Source organism: Notechis scutatus, chromosome 2 (genome assembly GCF_049901735.1).
Source record: "Notechis scutatus isolate UNSWTSFEM ecotype Mainland chromosome 2, rNotScu1.2, whole genome shotgun sequence".
In the NCBI taxonomy this organism is placed as follows: Eukaryota; Metazoa; Chordata; class Lepidosauria; order Squamata; family Elapidae; genus Notechis; species Notechis scutatus.
Window position 1 is genome coordinate 164,934,405 of NC_142010.1, and position 18,994 is coordinate 164,953,398.

The following is an 18,994-nucleotide window of genomic DNA, read 5'->3' on the forward strand; positions in this document are numbered from 1 at the left end:
TGGTGTCATTGTTTGCCAACTACTTGAAGATAAAATAATTTTCACCAAACAGAGATTTTAGGAGTGCAATGGGTATGGAGGAGCTTCTAAGGAAAGAAATTCAAGCAGATCAATCAATACCTCATCAACTGTCTTTCAGATTGTATCTGCAGAACTCATTTGACACAAAGCTGAGTCCTAGGGGAAATCAGTCCAGGATGTGAATTCATGTAGATTTGGCTGCATCTGTATTTGGCAGTATTCTTTGTTGGAGAAATGGTTCAGGAAGAATGAGGAACACTGGAGTTGTCACAAGGGAGTTTGGGAAGTCAATTAAAGGAAAAAAGTTTCTGTTCCCTTGCTATTGGTATTCAGAGCCACATCATCTCCAAACTCAGAGGTTGCATATATACAGGTAACTGTCTTAACTTGCAGACACTGTGAAATTCAGGAAGGAAAATTATTGCTAATCCTACTTTAAAAGAATCACAACTCAAATTGATCATCATATTCTGTGACACTGAATTCATACATTAATTTTGAATAATCCTTTTTCTTCTATCTTTACAAAAATGATACAAAAGATCACTGCAAATAGTTTCAAGGGTTAATTTTAAATTCTAGGATTACAAAACAGAGGAAGGTAATTTTCTATATTGCCATGTTGCTGCATGATGTTGCTCCTTGTTTCTATTCAGATTGTCTTTTCTCAGTTATCTTTTTGAGATATTGAGTACAGTACTATATCAGTTACAAAACTTTCCACAATTGGAATATCTTTCAGCAACCACATTTATCCTTATTGTCCAGCACGGTGATAACTTTCCACAGGATTCAGCTTGTAGTGTCCAGTTGAGTCCTCACTGCTCGTTGTGTATTGTATTAGAATATAATACAATTCTTTATTGGCTAAGTGTGATTGGACACACAAGGAATTTGTCTTTGGTGTATATGTTCTCAGTGTACATAAAGAAAAAATAAAATATATTCGTCAAGAATTATAAGATACAATGCTTAGTGATAGTCATAGGATACTAATAAGCAATCAAATCATACTAGGAAACAATACAAACAATATGTTGTAAAGATACAAGCAACATGGATATAGCTATAAGTGGGAAGAGATAGGTACTAGTAAGGGTGAGAAGAAGAATAGTAATACAGTTTTAGTAGTTAATTTGACAGTGTTGTGGGAATTAGTTGTTTAGCAGAGTGATGGCATTCGGGGAAAAACTGTCCTTATGTCTAGTTGTTCTGGTGTGCAGTGCTCTATAATGTCATTTTGAGGATAGAAGTTGAAACAATTTATGTCCAGGATGTGAGGGGTCTGTATATATTTTCACAGCCTTCTTTTTGACTCATGCAGTATACAGGTCTTCAATGGAAGGCAGGTTGGTAGCAATTGTTTTTTTCTGTAGTTCAAACTATCAGTTGAAATTTGTGTCTGTCTTGTTGAGTTGCAGAACCATTATTACACATGAGTATACATTTATATGACTATAAATTTCACAAATAAATAAAATGTATGTTTTCTTCCATTTCTGGGAGGAGCTATATTGGATTGGAATATCATTGATTTGGAGGATATCAATGAGTTTTACTTCATTTTGCTTCAAGAATCAGTTGTTTTGCATAGGGTCAACAGTTCCTGGTAGTGAATGGTTTTCACTAATGGTTTTCATCTCTATATGTTTTGCCTTTATTTCTTTAATTGAATGAATGAAAAAGACAAGAAAGGAAGGACATCCTGGACAGAGATGAAATTTTAATAAAAGCTAATTATATATCATTTTAATCATAAGTCTACATCTATAAATATATGATTATAGTAACGTTCAGTCCTATCTTATCATTGCCATTTTTAATATGTTTATTTAATTTAGTGTCCCTTTAAAAAAAATGGAAGCCAAATTAACAAATAAATATCTTGAAAAAAGATAAAAGTTTGTGTGTGTGTGTGTGTGTGTGTGTGTGTGTGTGTGTATACATATATACATATACATATACATATATATATATTTTCTGAGGTTCTCGCAGGTATTTGTATGTGGATCTTTGGTTATTCGGGTTTTCTCCCACATAAAATTGGAAGTATCTAGGCAACGTTTCGATGAAGTCTCATTCATCATCTTCAGGCTTGTGTCTTCGGCTCTGTGCTTCTCAGAGTAATGTGAGCTTGCAGCTGCTTCTTCCTTTTAACTGCTAGTGGGGGTGTGACTTGATTGGGTGGGGGCTTGGCTGTGTTCTGATTGGGTGGGGGTGTTCTCATTGGTTGGGGTTTGGCTGTGTTCTGATTGGTTGGGGGTTGGCTGTGTTCTGATTGGCTGGGGGTGTGTTCTGTTCAGGTGGGGGCTTGGTTGTGCTCAGGTTAGTCTTAGTTGCTGGGGGATTTGAGCTGGTGAGCTGTGATCCTGCTGTTTGGCTTCGCGTTCGTGGTTGTGCCGCATCAGGCTTCTGTATTGTGTCCGTCTGTGAGTCAGGCCTGTGGGGGCCTGACTCACAGAGGGACACAATACAGAAGCCTGATGATGGCAGATGAGATTCTGCCAAAACGTTGCTACAACTTTAAAAGCACAACTACAATGATGTGGGAAAATACCCGAACAAAGCTGAATACCATACATACATACATACATACATACATACATACATACATGTGTGTGTGTGTGTGTGTGTATGTATGTATGTATGTATGTAATTTATGTTTCTTTGGGTATTTCCCCACGTCTTAATATTTGTGCTTTTATTATAGCGACGTTTCAGCAGAATCTCATCTGCCATCCTCAGGCTTGTGTACTGGGTTCTTTTTAAGCCTGACACACACGATTAAAAAGAACCCAATACACAAGCCTGAGGATGGCAGATGAGATTCTGCCGAAAAGTCGCTATAATAAAAGTACAAATATTAAGATGTTGGAAAATACCCGAATAAACCTAAATACCAATCATATAAATACCAGTGAAAACATAAGAAAACATACACACTGTCAGCGTTCCAGCAAACCTCCACTCCAGCCAATAACTCAGAGACAGACATCTTCTCAAAAGTTTATTTTGGATAGTAAATGGCACAACTGGGGAATACCGAATCTGAAAGTTCGGGGCTTCCTTGCAATAAGTAAAAACTACAAATCCATCCCCTGCACCCATCATCACATCACATGCCCCAATCTGCCCCAACTTAAGAGTTCCCCTCACTTATGCGCAAAATAACATGACCTTGAATTAAAAAAAAGAATGTTATTATGTCTAACTACATACACTCCAATAAATTTCCCCTCCCACTTTCCCAGGCTCAGTTGTGGCAGTGTGGGAGCATTTGGTCTCAATATGGCTTCTAAAGCTCTCTCTCTCTCTCTCTCTCTCTCTCTCTCTCTCTCTCTCTCTCTCTCACACACACACACACACACACACACACACACACACACACACACACACCCTTGGGGCAATACTAGGCAATTCAGAGTATTGTCTTAAGAGCTTCCATTTCTCAATAATCTTCCTAAAAAATTCTCCCATTTTAATTGTTTTAAAAAATGTTTTTATTTTCCAATTTTAGTTCTGTTTTTAATGCACAATTGTGGATATTTTGTATTGTGCATACAATAGCCATTGTATGAGTAGATATATGAGGGCATTATCTGTGGAAGAAGTTACTTTTTGTTTTACATTTTCCAGTGTTCAATATAGATTTTTGACTTTTCTGATTTTTTTTTTATATTTGTGTTGTAATGAGCCCAGAGAGCTTTGGCAATTTAGATAGTTTTACTTTTTTATGTATAATATTTTTATTAAAGTTCAACATCAAACATTAAGATACAAACATCATAAAGGGCAAGGGGAAAGGGAATAACAAAACAATTATAAACAATTAAAAAATACATCAAATAAATTTATTACAAGTTGACTTCTGACTTTCTTTTAGTACAGAGATAATAAGAATACGATCACCTCTCCCTATCTTTAAACAAGTAATCCCAATCTATAAAATATCTTAAAATACTAATAACCAACAAACCAAAAATCCATTATTTGTAAAATATTCTCATCTTAATTTTATCTAACACATAGTAAATTATCAAATGCAAGTAATCTTGTATTTAAAAAAACTACAGTATTTCTCTAATCAAATGTAGTCTAATCTTTAAATCCCAAAGTCTAAAAGCTAAATTTCATTTGGTATTCTGGGTACTGAGAGTAATTTTAGGCACATGTGGAGGTTGTCCAAGAACTCACAATTCCTTGCTATCTTTATGTCTTTCCATTGTTTTTCATATTTATTTATTTATTTATTATTTGTCAATCGCTTACAAGATAATAGATATAAGTATAAACATGAGTAAGAATACGGGGAATAGATACGAATAAATGGGGACAATAGGACAGGGACAGTAGGCACGATGGTGCACTTATGCATGCTCCTTACAGACCTCTTAGGAATGGGATGAGGTCAATAGTGGTTAGTTTGAGGTTAAAGGAGTGGGGGTTAGAGGATGTAACAACAGAGTCAGGTAGTGCATTCCAGGCATTGACCACTCTGTTGCTGAAGTCGTACTTTCTGCAATCAAGTTTGAAGCGGTTTACATTGAGTTTGTATCTGTTGTGTGCTCTTGTATTGTTGTGGTTGAATATCTTTCTCCCTGTTTTCCAGGGAACAATCCTCAGTATTTTCTACCAGTTCTATGAACTCCAAATCTCTCTCCTATTATGGTTGGTTTTTTCCCCCCATGCGCTTTCATTTTAACTTCTCATAATCTATATTTTATATACTGTTCCCACTCTGGGAGTCCGTGTTTTGGCATACAGTATCTTGTTATATTTAGTGATTTACTGTAAGGTTGCCTGCTCTGAAGAACAAGAAGAAGCGGAGGCAGTTTGCAGTTTGTAACTCCATTCACTGACCTCTTAGCTGTGTTTACTGCAACTCATTGATTCCATCTACTGTTGATTACCCATTTAAGAGCACGTCTCATTGCACGCACGCGCACACACACACACACACATGCACACACGCGCACCCATGCCCGCACAGTTCTTAGTACAAAACTGCAAAGCCCTTAAAATACCAGAATTGTAGAAGAATGTGGTCTATCTCATTCTGTTTCAGAATTGACAAGTGAAACATGTTCTTAAGGCTTCACTTTTAAGGCAGAGCTAAGAACAGACAACTTTTCTGTGTTGAATTTAGTCTCTTCTCCATATAAAGACACCTGTCTACCTGATAGTCACACCTCATAATATATCATTCTAGAGTCCTAATCTTTAATTGGAAAGTGATGTCTGGGTGACTGACTGCCTAGGGAGAAAGTATGCAGGAACAATACATTTGGACCCCACTGCTGGAAAGGAGGAGGTGGAAGTGAAGGAGGAGGAAGAAGTAGCATGTCTATCTTAGCAGCAGCCACAAAAGGCTTATGTGCAGTGGTGGGATTCATTTTTTTTTTTTTACTACCGGTTCGGTGGGTATGGTGTGGCTTGGTGGGCATGGCTTGGTGGGCGTGGCAGGGGAAGGTTACTGCAAAATCCCATTCCCTCCGCACCCCACTAACCTGCTTTACAGCTCCATTCTCCCCTGCAGGGCAACAAAAGAAGACCCAGATCAGTTGTGATGATCAGTTGGTACTTGGGAGGCAGAGAATAGATGAGGGTGGGGCCATTCATAGGTGGTATTTGCTGGTTCTCTGAACTACTCAAAATTTCCGCTACAGGTTTTCCAGAACTGATCAGAACCTGCTGAATACCACCTCTGCTTATGTGGCACTCCAGGATGTACCAAGATTAGTCTCTTCCAGTACCATGAATGATGATGATCACCCAGAAGTGCCTGGGTAGCTGACTGCTGATGGTGCAGCAGACCCAAGTTTGCTCCTTCTTTAGCAAAATGAGCCTTTTAGAAAAGAGACTGAGCAAACTGGACCAATCTAAGTAGATAATGCCCTTGATACTCTGTTTTTCCATACTTTAAACCCTCCTTGCTTTCATGACAACCTTACACAATATCATACACTGGCTTTTGTTCTTCATTGACATTATGAAACTACATTTGTATATCTTATGTACCTCATTGTTGGTGGTTTGCTTCTAATTTATTCCTGAATTTGATCACTTTTTCTATGGCACCCAGGTCATGGATACTTTCTGGATGCTTGACATCTGGCTCATCTCAGACTAATGCCTATAGTAAAGACCTGATTGTGAGTACTTCAGTTTAGCCCATTTTAAATTGAGATAAGGTTTGCCTAGCATTAATACCCTGTTCTTTGAACAGCAAGTTTCCTGGCTGGCAAATTACTAAGAGTTCTATTTTCATGAAAGGTCTGGATAAGTAAGTGGATTAAACACCACTCAAGTGATTTTTTCTCATTTGGATGATTGGCTGTTACATACATTCTAGGCTAATGCTTATCTTTGCTCACAGGAGCCATTTCGTGCAGCACAAACAGTGAATGTCATTAGTGTACCCAGTCTTCTTATAACACACAATACATTGTTAAATAATCTAATGACTCTATGGCCCATTGACCTCTATCATCCATTGGTTAACAATGTTTGCGATCTACAGGCAGTACAGAAATACAGTCCCTGCAAGTTTAAGCAGGGATTATCATTGCTCCTCTTGCTCAACTCCCAACTCAACTTTTAGGCAAAATGTAAAAGTCTTGCAAATTGCTTCTAATGATCACTCAGCAAATAGATTGGAGTTTGCCAATTGGAGAGCTCAACAAGAGCAAAAGATAAGGAAGAGGAAAGTTCGGTATTCTGAGGGATGGGATCAGTTGTGAGTGCTGAAAACATACATCATGGGTTTGTCTTGCAAGTTGCCAGTCACAGCTTCCTGATTAGTAAGAAGAGAAATATTAAAGGGAACCAGAACAAGGGTTCTATCAATTAAATGACTACACAGGTAGTCCTCGACTTAGGACTAGCCGAAAATGTAATAGATATCCCTGGGGGATACTTATAACCCAGATTCGAAGTTCCTATGAAGAGGCTCCATCCTCATGGTCACATGACTGCAATTTGACAACTCAGCAACTGGTCCACATTTATAGCCATTTGCTGTGTCTCATGATGACCATATTTTGCTATGATTTTGTTGAAAACTGGCATTTATTTTCAGTTTTTGGCAAAACCAGCCCAGAGGAAACCATTGGTTTACTTAACAACTATAGTGTTCATTTAATGGCCACTGTAAAAAAGACTGTAAAGTCAGTTCAGTTACATAATAGGTAAGCTCTATTATGGTCGTTACTTAATGACTACTCATCAACTTCCAATTTTTGCACCAATTATAAGTACAATTATAAATTTGCCTCTTTCTCTAAAGCTACATCATCTCCTTTCTATAATTTATCCTAATTCATCATCAAAACTATAATTCATAAGTTCATTTTTTTTGTTTTATGCAAAACATCCATTAGGGATTTCCAGTTAGCAAATTGTAGATATTTTCTCCAACCAAGCAAAGTAATTTGGACATCTCAGCAAGGTGTACCATCTTCACCAACCATTCCTCCATTGTAGATATTGCCAAATCTTTTCATTTTGTATGTACAATAACCTTGCTGCAATTATCATACATAAAGACAAAGTTCCATCACTTTTTTCAACTGTTCCAAGTGGAAAAATTCTGCCCTCAATTGTATATTTTAAAATCCTCTAAATCTGTGTATGTATTTAAATCCAACATTATCTGGAGTGTTGTTGTTTTTTGCACACACACCACCAGACCCTTCTTGTTCACATTTCTGACATAAATGTGACTTTATATATTCTAGACCTGTGGTTTCCAACCTTACCAGCTTTGCAGATCAGCCTGTGGAGGGGGAGAGGGGATAGTTGTGATGAGTAGTGGGCAAGTGCGTGAATGCACATGAAGCACATACATCTGCTGCTCGCACAAATTGAGTTGTGCTCACATGCTCACCTGCCTGCTGTATGTCCAAGTGGAACTATGCACGTGCTCACCCACTGCTTCCGTGCCCTGGTTCAATGATCCATAGCTAGGGATTGGGGATCCTTATTCTAGACAATTTTTCTGATGTCATATACTGATTGTACATCATTTTGTAAAAATTCTGTTTAAATTTAAGAACTAGAGTCTCCCAGGGAAGATTGGCAAGTTTAAGCAGGGATTACTTTTTAAAAAGAAAACAACAACTCTGAATTAACAGTACAGACTTGGATAATCTGAGACCTACAGAGGAAAAGCCGTCTACCAGTGGTATCTCAAAAGTTCATTCAAAGATGAATGGCCAAGACACTATAGTCATGGTAGGCAATGCTTCAGGCATTTGCAGCAAGTACTAGCTTGTAGCCATTCTTTGGAAACAAAAAGTCAGAGGATCAAAACTGCAAGTGGGACATTTCAAGGAATGAGAGGATAAAGACTGGTCAGATGGGGAAAAAAAGGATCTGACAGAGGAAGCGTTTCACCTTAAGGAAGAGTTCTTTAAAAAAAAGACTAAGCCCCATGCTAGACAGTAACAATTTAGAAACAAGAACCATAAAATATATTTTGTACTGCTGGAAAGAAGAAAAAGCTTGCAGAAGAAGCAGACAATGAACTCTTTGGGGATCAAAAAGAGGCACTGAAGGACAACAGAATAGTAGATGTCTGTTAAGTAGAGAGGGGACACTACTGTGTCATGCAAGAGGATAAGTGATGTGAAGAATTTGAGCAAATGGGTGCTCTAGGGGCCCGTTGGCTTCTGAAGTTTCTGTGAAAGGAGCACAGATATGAAGAAGAACTTCCAAGGTTTTCAGATCAACTAATATTCCATGTGGTGACAAGGATATAGTCAAGATTAAATTGGAAGGGGAAGGATTGTTTTATGAAAATCAGCAGTAGCACTGAAACTCCCTTGTTCTCTCTGTTACTTTTTGGGACCTCCAGTACATTTGTGATACCTGATTGGATTCTATGACTTAACTCTCTCTCTCAAGGGACTTCATTTACCATCAGCGATACAATCATTTATCGAAATCTGATTGATTGCATAGTGTTTGAAAGTTGTTCACAATATCTGGTGGGATTTACTCGAAGGAAGAGTGGGAGGAAAAAAAAGAGAGGGAAAAAAGAAATGATTAAGCGTCTACAAAGGCAAAAATGGGTATCATATTGCAACACCAATAAAACAAACGAGAATAACTTTCCTCTGGCATCACACAATAGTAAAATAAGAAAAAGAAAAAAAAGAAAGAAAATGAAACCAGGAGGCCCTCATTATCCGTGGTCTTGTTATCTGCTGTATCCATGGCTAGAAAATGAAGACCAGACCTTGTTATCCACAGTGAAGGATTTCACATAGCTGTAATTTGAATGTTATAGAGTTTAGATATCTGAAAAATGGTAGACAGACTTTTGTGCATGTATAAAGTATCTTTTCTCATAATTGTATTATCTACGGTCACTTTACCTGTAGTTTTCCTGGCTGGAACAATCACTGTGAATATCAAGGGCTGCCTGAACCACCAAAAGAAAATAAGCCCTGACACTGAGGAAGAAAAACTAATATGTTTTCTACAGGAATAAAACACTTGAGAAATTGGAGGATAGATTTAACAGAGTACTAAAAATGTCTCATGGGGGTCAGTTCGGAAAATTATTGCTCACCTAGGATACTAAGAGTCACCAGTTCTGCCCTTTCCTCAGTTTCAGAGGACCTTAATGCTTTACTATTTGTTAAGTTGAATTTGCTTTTTCCTTCTTGCTGAAGGAATTGGAGCGATAATTCAGTATAAATAAAGTATAGGCTGATTGACCAAATGGCTCTATTCAGAAAGCTGCCTGTATTTCTAGAAATTTACAAAGTAGCTTGCAGTTTCACTGTGGTTCTACAAGTTTCAAGTTCACCTCCATTGATTTCGGATGAGATATTTCGATGTTGTAGTCAACCAAACAAATATTTGCCCTGTTGAAGCATAACTTAGGAAAAGGGACAAGTACAGCTTCAGGTTGTATTTGCACTGTCAAACATTTTGTGATTTTTAAAATTTGGTTAGGGTAGGCAGTATGTCAGCATCCTTCTTGACGTTTCTGATCTTTTCAGCATTTTATGGCATTAAAGGGCAGACAGTGCAAAGCTAGAATCCCCTTAAGGTATTTAAATCCCCTGTGACTTTCACCTGAGCAATCTTCAATCTGGGAGAGTATGCCACACTAGAAGAAGGTCATCAAAACAAAGCAAAGCAGTGATTAATTACTAAGGTCCATTCTACAGATTCAGATTCTGCTGATTCTGGAAAAAGAGAGCCATTTTCAGTGACAGATCATGAGGATCTATTGACAAGGTTGTTTGCAAAGGGGAGAGCTGATCTCATCTCAGGATGAGCCATTATTCTCATATTCCCATTTCCATTAAATAAGAAAGAACTCCTCTCTACTCCTTCTAGAAGTCAAAATATGTAAAGCTTATAGCCACTTTCTACTTCTTATTTTATAAAAAGTCCTCTCCTTATTATTATTATTTTTTTGCCAATGAATGAACATTCTTAATGGTAAAGTGTTGTGACATGCACACAGACTGGAGAAGAAGAGCTTTTTTTTCCCCAAAAAAAAAAACAACAACAAACCACTGCTTGCCAGATGGTGTGATGACCCAGGGTGGGATACAAAATAAACACAGTCCCAAAAAACAGGTGAAGCACCTTTTATTCCTTCACTTTGCTTCCAAACTCCAAATATCTTTGACTGAAAAAAACTCCCACAGGAGCGGTTACCAGAAGGAGGAAAATGCTGTTTAAATTATAAAGAGTAAAAAGCAACACAAACCAGGCAAGATAAGGGTGTCCACAGATATCAGAACACACATTGGGAAGGACGCCAAACTCAGAGTGGAACCATAAACTCGAGATATTTCCACGCTTTGTTTGGAGTACATATGTCTGTTCTCTTATTCAGTTGTCACAGCTGCAGCCCATGAAGAGAATCAAGGCCCTCTCCTCCCAAGTAGACCACGTCTCTACCTTATCCTCTCCTCCCTGCATGCCCTAGGATGGAGAGGGGATGGGCCTGGGTCCTCCTCTGACTGCCCAGCTGGCCTCTGCCCTTCCCCAGCCTCCTCCATAACCTCCGGAGCCACACTCCCACTCCCCCACTCCCTGTCGGCTGTTCCTCCTCTCCCTCAGAGTCAGTCTCCACCAGGGGCATGACAGGTGGGAAGTCATGGCCTGGGATAGTTATGAATGAATAGCAACAAGAATTCCAAAGGACAGGAATTTCACCATTTGCTTTGGATGAACTACCAAGTTAAATTTGAGGAGAGTTTTCATGCCAAAATAAAGCGATGTCAATTGGATGTGTGACAGCAGAGGAAAAACAGCTTTTTCTGACTGATAGTATTTGGGCCTTCCAAAGTTTAAATGAGATATTTTTGTATCCTTGAAGTTTATGGCCTCATTTATGAAGTCCTTGGATTAATATTGTACTACCTAATTGCATCATGGTTACAGCACATTTCCTTCTGCAATTAATGTTGATCTCCTTTCAAAGGTAAGTATATTGCAGATAAAGGAGATATGGAACTAACTTAAGGAACATCTATTTAAATTAATAAAATTTAGAGATTAGCTGGAGACATCAGGGCCAAAATGGTTGCAGATGATAACACATTCATTCCATGGCACCTGACTGAGATTTAACTAATGTTGATATAAGACAATCTAAGGACAAAAGAGGCAATATCGTGGCAGTATCAAAGTACAACCAGTGTTACCCAGCTGGTTGTTAAACTTGGATTACTGGCTAGATTATATCATTTAGTAGCTAAAGAGCTTCCTGATGGTTTGTATAATATTTTTGATTGGATACAAATGAAAAAATATAACTTGTAAAATAAATTTGATAATAAGCAGAATATTAAAAGTATATAATTAAATCAGGCTCCTTGCTTTTTGCTTCAGTATTAGATATCTGTTTCTATGAAGGTGAATGTACCAAGAAATGTGACCAGTGGAGAGATACTAATTTGCAAAGGCTGCAAAATCTATTTATTTTTATTTATTTTATTTGGTTTGTCAATTGTTTACAAGGTAATAGGTATAAGTAAAAACATAGCTATGAATACATGGATACATATAAGAAAAATAAAAGAAACAATAGGACAGGGACGGTAGGCATGTTGGTGCGCTTATGCATGCCCCCTACAGACCTCTTAGGAAAGGGGTGAGGTCAATAGTAGACAGTCTAAGGTTAAAGTTTTTGGGGTTTGGGGAAGAAACCACAGAGTCAGGTAGAGTATTCCAGACATTGACCACTCTGTTGCTGAAGTCATATTTCCTGCAATCAAGTTTGGTGCGATTAACCTTGAGTTTGTATCTATTGTTTGCTCTTGTGTTGTTATGGTTGAAGCTGAAGTATTCATTGACAGGTAGGACATTGCAATGTATGATTTTATATACTATACTTAGATCAGACCGAAGGCGGCATAGTTCTAGGTTTTCTAGGTCTAGAATTTCAAGTCTGGTGGCATAAGGTATTCTGCTATGAGTAGAGGAGTGGCGAAATCTTCTTGTGAAATATTTCTGGACTTTCTCAACTGTGTTAATATCAGATACGTAATGTGGGTTCCAGACTGATGAGCTGTATTCGAGTATTGGTCTAGCAAATGTTTTGTATGCTCTAGTTAGTAGTGTAATATTACCAGAGAAAAAGCTACATAAGATTAGGTTAACAACTCTTAATGCCTTTTTGGCTATGTAGTTACAGCATTTAGATCATTAGAGATGAGTACTCCAAGATCCTTGACAGAGTTTGGATCATCAACAAAGTCTTGACTATTCAGCTTGTATTTTATTTTCTGATTTTTTTTTTTGCCAATATGTAAGACAGAGCATTTATTTGTTGAGATTTGAAGTTGCCATTTGTTTGACCATTCTGATACATAGTCAAGGCCTTTTTGAAGGGTAGCAGTATTGTCTGTGGTGTTGAATAGTTTTATATTGTCAGCGAAGAGAACGCAGTTGCTCTTAATATGATCACAAAAGGCATTTATGTAGAGTATGAAGAGAGTTGGTCCTAGAACACTACCTTGGGGGACACCATTGTTGACAGGTACATAATTTGATAGGACGCTTCCAATTTTGACCATTTGTTGTCTGTTTGACAGGAATGCTTCTATCCAGTTATGCAGTTGTCCAGAGATACCATAAGATTGCAGTTTTAGGAGTAGTTTGTCGTGTACCACTGAATCAAAGGCTTTACAGAAATCTATGCAGATTGCGTCTATTGTTTTGCCCTGATAGAGTTGTGTAGCCCATATGTTTTTGCAGTGTAAGAGTTGCAGATTGCAGGATAGTTTTTTTCTGAAACCAAATTGTTTATTAGAGAGTAGGTTGTTTGTCTCTAAGTGGAGGATAATGGATTGGTTAATAATTGATTCCATGACTTTACAGGTGATGCAGCATAAGGAGATTGATCTGTAATTTTCAACTAGGCTGGGGTCTCCCTTTTTGAAGATGGGGATGACTGTGGCTTGTGACCATAGTTTTGGCAAGGAGCTGGTCCTGAAAGATTTTTTTTAAGATTAAGCTTAGAGGTTTGGCTATGGCAGTGGATAGCTTTTTTAAGAAGTAGGCACATATTCCATCCGGTCCAATAGATAGAGATGGTTTTAGATTGCGTAGTGCTTTTTCAACGTTGTCTACTGTAAAATCAATATGTATTAGATCATTGTAGTTGTCTGTGGTTCGACTAGGAAATACTGGGCATGATCCATTGCTGTTTACAAATACTGATCCAAAGAATGTGTTAAAGAGGTTGGCTTTAATAGTGTCGTCATTGCAGTCTTTACCATTAGGTCCTTTCAGGGGTGGGATGGACCTTGAGTCTTTTAGTTTGTTGTTTCCAAAATTGTAGAAAACGCGGGTGGAATTGGTGCGTAGAAGGTTTTCTTCTTGTTTAATGTGATAATTGGTGCAATCAGTCTTTATCTGGTGGCATAAATTTTTTTATCGGCTTTGGAAGTTGGCAACGTGACCAAATTTGTTTTTCTGCCAAAGTGATCTCTTTTTGGATTGAAGCTTCCTTTTTGTTATGGGTAATCTGTTTTTTCTGGTTTTTTGAGTTGTTATTGGTACATATAGTTTGACTTCAAGTAAAAATATGTTGTAATGGTCTTTAACAGTATTACATCCAGTGAATAGAAATTGCCAATCAAGGGATGAGAGATCGTTGTCTTTTAGATCATAGTTGCCTTTTGTGAAGTTATAATTGGGGATCACATCGTTGTATTTATTTTTGTGTGGATGTATGTCGAGACAAAATTCAATCATGCTGTGGTCACTGTTGGAAAAAGGTTCTTTAATTTGTATTCTGTAAATTGAATTCAAACTATTGCAGAAGATGAGATTGAGGCAGTTGTTAAGTCTAGTATTGTTGGTTACTAGTTGTTCCAGTCCCAAGTTTGTTACAGCATTGTAGAAGGTTGCATGTATGGGTTCAGTTTTACATTTGTTTAGGGTCCAGTTAATGTGTGGTAGATTGAAGTCACCAAGAAAGATAAAAGTGTGTGGGCAGGATGTTGCCCATGTTAGTAGTGAATTTAGCTTGTTTACATGTTTGGTGTCATAATCAGGGGCTCTGCAGCATAGTAAGAATTGAAATGTGATATTTAAGGACAGTTCACAGATGATGGTCTCAGGAAGAACAAGCTCTTCGTTTAATAAGAAAACTATATATACTATAATAACATTTAATAAGAAAAATATGAAATCTTTTCTGATTTTTTTTCTTTAAAATGTTCACAATCACCTAAGTGGTTTCAATATCTCCACATAAGTAGTACATTTCTAAAGTATAATTACAAAGTTGAAGTAGAATATTTAAAGACTTTGTCCAAATTAGAAAAACTTGCAACAGAAAACTTCAAACATTTGCTGGACTTGCTGCAGACAGGATTCAGAAACTGAACAAGTCAATGACAATATGATTAAATGAATGCAGAAGTGTACAAAACAAGTGACATGCAACAATAGGAATACCAATAGAATAATATTAAATTTACAGTGAGTATTACGGTTGGAGAAAACCATTCAAGATATTTTATTGATGGTATATTACTGCAGTACTGATTCCTAAAATAGGTATTTCATTTTCTAAAAATTGTTGGAAATGTAATAATCAGGTTGATTAACTCTACAGGTATGCTAAAAATTGTTTCCAAATGTTATCTTATTATGGATTTAAATAATAGCCTTTTTTGCTTAGGCTATGGAATATATTGTATATAGCTCAAGGTCAAATAAATAAATGGATAAACTCATTAAGTTGTTAACTGGTGTATAAATACAGCTCTGGCTGCAAGGCGCACCAGAGCTGACTTTAAATCCTTTTGGATACTCGTTGTTACCTGAATCCGGAGCATTGTATGGACGAATAAAGACTCATTTGATCATTACCTTGAGACCTTTGTTTTCCTTCCTGTCTGGAATTCGGAGAAACAGCTGAGAGCCAGATTGCATTTAAAAATGCAGTTGTGACAGCGGAGGCCAAAGCATATTATATGGCCAACCCTAAGCCCATAGTTGGAAAAACTCCCTCTTAGATTAGTCCTTTCTTTAGAATATGTTATCTTTTAGGTCCCAAAAAGTAAAACACTGAAAGGGGGATCTTTGGCTACAATAAGGGTGGGGAACTATGGCCCCTTTATGACTTGTGGACTTCAACTCCCAGAATTCCTGATCCAGCTTGGTTCAGGAATTGTGGGAGTTGTAGTGCACAAGTCATAAAAGGGCCATAGTTCTCCACTCCGATTTACAGAATGACTCAAGTATCAGTCCAGATATTGCCCTTTATTGAAATTTAACAATGCTTTCCAACCAGCTACTTACGTGACCCCCCCACCCTTTTTTTTGGTCTTGGTTGGTTGGCTTTTTTTCAATTTACATTGTGTTTATTATAAAGAATAACCAAAGTTGGGTACAGAGCACAAGATTGTTATGTATTTCTGGAGTGATTAATTGACTAAAATTTTTAGACCAAATTTGATAACTGTCTTTGTATGACAACTGTGTAGTCAACTGCGTGGAGGCACATTAAGCAACCTGTTTAACTTTTCATAATGTAAAGTCTGTTATAGTTGAGATGCACAAATTTGATAGAACAGAGAAATGTTCAACTTAGGTGACTTTATAATCAGCACATAATAACATCAAAAACAAAAATGTCAGTGGTAGATCTTCATGTTTATCCTGTGTTTTCTTCAATGGTGCTCATCAGCACAGCCTTTTAAATGCACGTCTCACTGTTGCCTTGTCTCACATATATGTCTAGAGCATCATTATTTGACTGAAAGCAATTATGGAAAACGTTAACAAAGAATGTGGTAGAGTACTTCATTACAAGGAAGGGCAAATCTGAGAGGGCTTTGTCTTTTCTTCCAGATTTCTTTAACTAGGTGCACAAAATGGATCCATTGACTGGGTTATGGAATTCCCATGACACAACACACTGGATAGAGAGTTTATTTAATCTTGTGTGTGTGATTGGGTCCATTTGGGATTACATTTAGGCCTGCTGAGATTTGCTGAAGGGCTCAGTAGATCTCGGCTGGGGGTTGTCATTACACTACAAAATGTGATGACATTTTTAATGAACCTGTAATCCCTTAATTAGAGGTAAAGTTGGGGCAACTGGATCAAGCTGATTGCTTATTGGCGAAATGTCCTTCTTGATGCCATGTAGAGTTCACAGCAGATATTTTTTCTTTGCGTCCTAGGAGAGAAACTACCTAGACTAGAATTCTCAACCTTCTGAGTGCAGGCAAACATCTTAACCACCAGGCCACCATGCTGCTCTACAAAATGATACATATATGTAAAAGATATGTCTTTCTGCGGGTGGCAGCATCTGGATGGTCCTATTGGAGCAGAGACTAAGCACAGTTTGGCCGTGTTAGTACTTGGGAATAAGATTTCCAAAGAATAACAGGATTGCAGGTTGTTCTGGGCAGACAAAAAAGCAAAATAAGGAGTAGTCTCACAGGCAGCAGCTGTGGCAAACCACTTCCCTATTGTTGCTAAGAAAATGACATAAACATACCCATGAAGACACCAAGAATCAACCTTGAAAAGACAAATGGGGAGATGAGAAGCAAGCTATATATTTATTGCACCCATGAAATCCTGGATAATAAATTGTAGCTTCCTGTCCATCTCCCAAGAAGCACAATTCATCAAATTGTACAATATCTTGAATACCGGCATTTATTATCAACAAGTTTCAGCCTGTATAAACAGAAGGAGAGCAGCAATTGTTTGAGTGAAAAGCAATTTTATGCTGAACAGAAAACGTTGGCTAAGAGCTGGAGTGCCTGCCAGAACCTCTGTTGTCATATATTATTATCAGAATTAATTTAATCATGGGTGTTAACTAGGGTAGAAAGTTGCACAGAGAGGACTTTGGTTCTCTTTCATGCCAGTTTTAGCAGAGGGGACAAAGACAAATTCAGTATTTAGGAAATGAGCCAAACACAAACATAACCTGAGAGCAATTTATTGATGTTGAGTTTATAAGAAAGCCTCCAGAATGAGAGAGGTGAAGCAAAGAGGTTGTATTGCTATTAAAGCATCTGGCAATTCAGGTATGCCACTCTGTCTAACAGAACATACTCAGGACTTTGGGACTCAACCTTGAAATTCTAATCAGTATGCTTGCAGAGTTGTGTCACCTTTCAGTTTCTGCAAAAGCGCACTGACAAGGCATCAAGCAACTCTCTGAATAGGCCATTCCTTCCACCATCACCACTCTATGCAGAAGTAAATTGGTCGCTTCCTTCAGCGCACAATGTATTTTGTTTGTCTGAGGGGAAGATGGTGTCCTTCTCCCTCTTCTATCCAGTGAGCTGTATTATCTCCTTGCATAATTGATTCCAAAATGCTTGTGCAGTTAGGATGTCTTTCCTTAAAATGCAGTTGAAATATTCTGAAGCTGAAATTCACTATTTTAACTCAAGAGAAGAGGTTTTCACCATGATCCAAATAACTAATTCAAAAGGCCACAGACCAGTAAAGACCAATATTATGAGGCAAAGAACAAAAGGAGAGGAATTCAAAAGGGGAAAAACATATAAAGATACTAACAGAGGGATCATTACTGCATCTGTTTGCAGCTCCTTCTCTTGAGGGGTGAGCAACATGTCTCTCCTCTATGGGTCTGAGAGCAAGGTAACTACAGGTGGAACAGCTACTATCATAAAGTAGCAGAGAGACAGCCACTCAAAAGCCAACTGGGAACCAGTGCAACTTGCAAAGCAGTAAAGATGTATACATACTGAGACATACCCATCACTGTCCACACCACTCATTCTAGATCAGATGCAGCTCCTGAGTAGTCTTCAAAGACAGCCCCATTTGGAGCACACTGCAGTAATCCAGTTGAAAGATGACAGAATAACAGAATAACAAACTTGGAAGGAACCTTGGAGGTCTTCTAGTCCAGTGGTTGCCAACCAGTGGGCCGGGGACCACTGGTGGTCCGCAAGAAAATTTTGGTGGTCCACAGAGAAATGTCCCCCCTCCAAAGCAATTAATCCAGGCTGTGTAGGAACACAAGGCTGCACCGCCCACATGTCCCACCCACCCGCTGGCCCCCACCCTTCGGCCGGGCACAAACCTTACCTTGAGTAGAGCCACGCGAGCTAGAACTGGAAAGTGAGACCAACGATGGGGGAAGGAAATCTGCCCCGGGGTGGCTTGCTGATGTTGGTGGGAAAGTCTGTCCCCTATTCCAGAGCTGCAGTAGTCACAAGACTGGCCCTTTGGTTATCCCAGAGCAGCTGCTCCTCCAGTCTATCGCAGGCCGGTGCACCTGGGTGGAAGAGCAGCTGTTCCAGGATGACCAAAGGGCCAGTCCTGTGGCTACTGCAGCTCTGGAATAGGGGACCGACTTTCCCACCAACGTCAGCAAGCCACCCTCAGTCAAAATTCATATTAGTGGTCCGCAGGATTTAAAATTATGAGTTTGGTGGTCCCTGAGGTCCAAAAGCTTGGCGACCCCTGTTCTAGTCCAAGCATG